At 36.1% G+C, this 5279-nt stretch overlaps 1 long non-coding RNA gene across 1 annotated transcript; it reads left to right on the top strand.

Moving 5' to 3' along the window:
- LOC121049751 lies at nt 1–996 on the top strand. Its single transcript, XR_005801227.1, has 3 exons — nt 1–197; nt 408–471; nt 572–996. It is a non-coding gene; the product is annotated as an uncharacterized LOC121049751 (long non-coding RNA).
- Nucleotides 997–5279: the final 4283 nt, after the last annotated feature.

The following is a 5279-nucleotide window of genomic DNA, read 5'->3' as shown; positions in this document are numbered from 1 at the left end:
CGACCCGAAAACCCGAGAAGGCGATCCGGCAATATCTCCACCTTCCGCTCGATTCACGGCGACGATCAGGCGGCATTCTCTTTACCTCAACGGCGCAAAGCTCAACCAAACCTCCAAGATAGCAAAACGAGGTCCGAAAGCTACGGAGGTTTCGATGCATTTTCCGGCAACTCCAGTCACCGACGATAGCAACTGAGGTACGAAACTTTATCTTCTTTTCGAGCTCTACAAGAATATGTAATTGCATTTTGATTTCGGTTAAGATTTGGAAGAATTGGTGTTTTAGCTGCACACGGCCACCGCCGGAGTTACTGTGCTCTACTGTTGTTTTGGGGTGTCTTGGTTCGATTTCGATACTGAATTTAGTTCTACAACGAGAATATAGACTTGGTTGTGTTGAATTTCAGAACTTGTGAAGTGGAACACCATCGGGGAAAATGTAACTCTATTTGCTGAAATTGGGAAACAGAGGTAAATTCGTTCTTCCCTGTTGAGTTGAGTTTCTGCTGTTAATACGAATTCCATAATCCATTGTGCAAAACTTGAACATTTAAATTTGCTTGTTGTGAAGATTGGAAAGCTCAGAACTTGGTGCTTGAGATCAGTTCCAATACAACAGCAAAATTTGATAAGGGTTTGTCCTCGTGATTCTCAAAAGAAGAGGTAGTGTTCTGGAATTTCATTTGGATTTGCGCTAGTAGGATTCTATGGGACTGTGACCATGGAATTATGTCTTAGGATTATAATTGATAATCATTCAGAGCGGCATATATGTTACCTGGAACTTTGACATAAAATGTGTATGGAATTGTGGAGTTTAAGAAATACTGATTTAGATGTTAGGAATCTGATTATGGTTTCAGTCAATTAGTCAATTGTCGTGAGCTTTGTTTTGTAAAGAAGGGTATTGATATTGGAAATCCTTAATTATGCCAACATATGAATATCATGCATCTTATAATGGTGTTAAGGCCATTGCTAATTTGCTATCTTGTGGAGCCAAAGTATCCTTACTGGACACGTATAAAGTTCCTTCAAGTTGAATGTCATATGAATTGTTGTCCATAGTGATTTGGGAAAGACTACACCAAAGAAGCAGTATAAAGTATTTATTAATTGTTCATTCGGCAATATTTGTTCCTAGTGGATTAGTGCATTACATACATTTGAGTCATCCTTGATATCGATATTGGAATCACCGTGAAAAGCTAAGGCTTTGATAACTTTAGAACAACTCTAACAATAGGGTTCAAAACCAGATTTTGTTGAATTATAGGACTTTTCATCTCCAACAATATTTTTTAGGGGGAGTTGGTCCTAAAATTATAGAACTTGGGTTCATCCAAGTCTTATATTTGAGACTTTTCCAAGACCAAGACTCGGATACTGTTCATGGGGCCCAGCAAATGGGTTATTATTTGCTTTTACTCAAATTGGTCCTATTTAATCTGATGGCTCAGATTTGAGGAAAAAATGTGATCAATGGCTCTTATTAAATCAAGGGTTATTATTTCTATTTTGTTCCAAAAAAAAATTAAAAATTACTAGAAAATTGAGGGAAAAAAAATATACCCGTTGGAACAGTAAATTGTGAGAAATTCTATAAATACCAACCCATTCTTTTCTATTTCCTCACACCAATATCTCCATCTCCTTCACAATTTTTCATTCATTCACCCATCTCCTTCACACCAAATATCCTCCATTCATTTAATAAAAAATTAATTAAATGAAAAGAATAATCTTTAAATATTATGATAAAATTAAAATGAATTTTTTTACCTTATTTAACTAGATTAACATACTTTTAATATAATATTCATCAATATTATACTCATATTATATTTTAATCAAGACACTACTCCATATCGCACCTCATTGTTGGAGATGAGAATTAAGTCATATATGAATAGTGCAATAAGGGGGTGCTAAAATGAGAATAGCACCCCCAAATAGAACCTATTGTTGGAGTTGCCCTTAGTCGATTTGAGAATCCATTACCAATTAAATTTCAAATGATATTAATAATTGGATTACTTGTTGGACTAGGACTACACGTACTCGTAAAGTAAGTAGTGGTAGTGTTAGTCTAAGAAAGCGAACGGAGCCAAAGCTGCGATTGACTAGGTAGGGTGATTCGGGATTGTCTCAGTTAAGATTTTTCTTCTATATAAATAATATGGCATGGCTATGTTAATTTCTTTATGAATTTAAAGGATTTGATATTTTATTCGCCATGCTTGTTTTCAATGTTGTGTGATAACCTAAGAGTGAGCGGAGCATAGCGACTACCTTGAGGTTTGATCTCCTAAACCTGCGGAGGGTTTGCATGAATGAGATGATGTCTTACATCCTGTGAGGTGTGACACCACTTCTAAGTGATACGGTGTAAATAGACACTCTCACTACTCGCCGGTTATGAATTAATCTTGGTAAAAGGGTAGTTGGCATAGTGACCGGTCTTCAAGTTTGTGTTTTTTGGGCCCACATAAATGTTTTCAAAATAAAATCTATAGTTTATTATTTGATCTTTCTTTTTACCTATATATGTGGTTTTCAAATACTGGCCAAAAATGTATCCGTTGACGTGTTTTTAAACCTAGCCGGGGTGAATGCCCTACTGAGTAGCAAGGACAAAAACTCACCCTACAATAGTCTTAGTTGCGGGTATTGTGCACGTGAACGAGACAACACTATAGTGAGCTACGTGTGCTGATGAAATTATTTATAATGATTTTCGGATCTCGGTTTCTTATTTCCTTCAAAAGTAATTCAAATCTAGTTTACTTTAATTTTGTTTGATTTAAGGTAGTGCCTAATCTAATCTTTCTTAAAACTAGTTTTCATTGAAAGGTTTTTGACTTATTTAGAGTAATGGTATTAAAAATCACCTCAAAATTTTATTTAACGCTTCCGTTTCTACCCAAAATTTCATAAATTTAGAAAATGTACTATTCATTTATTTTACCTGTTATTTTAAATGTCTTGCGTATCTCTAGGATCATACCTAGCTTATGATCCTAAGGTCCGAGGCACTGTAACGTGGTCGATTTGGTGAGGTGCAAATCGGGGTGTTATATTAAGGGGCCGTGACCACTTACTCAATTTTAGACTAAAAATTGCCCACTTACTCCACTAAGAGTTTTTTTAACCCCATTTACCCAATCCAATAGTGTTTGACAGTATTTCCCTAATTTCAATTTACAAATTACACTCATATCTATCTCTCTCTCATCCTTCTGATCTGCGTTTTCTCCCTCCTCTCTCTCTCTCTGCCATGGCAGCTCCGGCGACCATTTATCCATAACGCGCCTCCTCCACGAGTGCATACCCTACTAACGCGCCCTGGATCTCAACCTCGACCACCTCCTTTCCCAGCGCTCCGACCTCGACAAGCACATCTCTAATCTCCAGAAATCCTCCTAGGTCCTCGACATCGTCAAGTCCGACACCGACCACGTCCTCTCCAACGTCTCTTCCACCTGCAACCTCGCCGACCACGTCAGCGCCAAGGTCCTCGAGCTCGACCTCGCCCAGTCGCTCGTCAACTCCTGGAAGCTCAAAGCTCCACGCCGGAATTGGGTCTGGGCTTTGCTGGCAGGGCTCAGATGATGTCACTCTGTTGGATGGCGTGGTTCTGATTTGTTTTTTTTGGTAAATTTGGCAGAAGGCTTATAAGGAAAGAAGAAAGAAGAAAAAAGTTTTATTGAGTAGTTATACATGTCTATTGTGGGGCAATAATATGAGTATTGGGGGGCAATTATATGAGTATTGGAGGGCAATAATATGCATATAAATTGATCAATTGTGCCTGTAGTGTATTCATTTTGATTTTGGGAGTTTATACAATTCACTGGACGACAATAATATGATTTTGGGAGGCAATAATATGATTATTGGGAGACAATAATATGAGTATTGGGAGACAATAATATGATTACTGGGGAGCAATAATATGGTTACTGGGTATTATTAGGGGGCAATAAATTCAGACGCCGGAATCCGGACACCAGTCCTGTAGCCGAATTTCAGATTTCGGTCTCCGGTCGCCGGATTCAGGTCACGGGAGTAGGCCCCCGGCCACTGGTCACCGGAGTCTGGCAAGGTGGAGGATGACTTCTCCCTCTAAGTGAGAAAGAAGGAGAGAGCAAAAAAGTCCCAAAAATAAATAAAAAAGAATTAATTGGGTATTAGGGAAATAATCTCTTAGAGTGTTTTGGGTAAACGGGGTTAAAAAACTGTTAGTGGAGCAAATGAGCAATTTTTAAGCTAAAATTGGGTAAATGATCATTTCCCCTTATATTAAAGTATCAAAGAAAAATGTTATCTACATACCTCTCTCTATATATCTCCAATGGAGTAGTTAAATTCGACATTTAACTACCTACAACTATTTTGTGAAGCAAAATTGAACTCTTGTAGAATAGTTGTAGCTAGTTAAATTTAACTTTTGGTAAAATGACTAGTTAGTTTAGCTAGAGAATCATGAATAGTCAAAGCAAATGTTATATTTCTGTCTCCTCTTTTTGTCCATATGTTTTTTATGATTCAATAAAACATATCATATCACTTACAGATAACTACTATTGTTAGAGTAAAATTATTAAATCAATATTTATATTTCACAATTTTAATTAATTTAACTAAAATGTTACTTCTACGATTAAAGATGTCCTTTTCATTTTCTGCCTTTCCTATTCTTGTGTGCCATGTCACCCATGTGAATGATGTGGCCAAGATTGCTTGTGTCAATATATCATAACTCGAACCCAATCTAATTGATAAATGTGCCAAAATATTCAAACTCAAATCTAACCCAAGTATCAATCAAAAAATTATTTTGGTGAGTTGGGATTGTTGGGTCTATTTGGGCTTAAGAGGCTTAATTGATTTACAGCTGGATTTGCGCTAGGATACATTGGCAGCTTCTGTACTTTTTATGTTGTAGCATCTCAAAATTTTGATATATTTAAATTTGAAATTTTATAAATTTCTAACTTTTTTTTTATATCATGTCTATTGAGTAGGTCATTATCTTGATTTAACTCTTATTATGAAATTAATAATTGACTTATTTTATTCAGAGTTAAAGTCGTAATTCAAAAAAAGAACTCCAATAGATATGTATTTACTTGCATTTGTAATATTCACTGAAAAAATTAAGCATGAAATTACGAAGTTTGCACCCAAGAAAAGAAAAGAAGTCACACCATAAATGAAACAATCTAATAATACTGAAACAATTTAAATGGACAGAAAATAATGATTAATCTCTAGTA

Source organism: Rosa chinensis, chromosome 6 (genome assembly GCF_002994745.2).
Source record: "Rosa chinensis cultivar Old Blush chromosome 6, RchiOBHm-V2, whole genome shotgun sequence".
In the NCBI taxonomy this organism is placed as follows: Eukaryota; Viridiplantae; Streptophyta; class Magnoliopsida; order Rosales; family Rosaceae; genus Rosa; species Rosa chinensis.
This window is presented reverse-complemented; position numbering and strand designations above follow the sequence as displayed.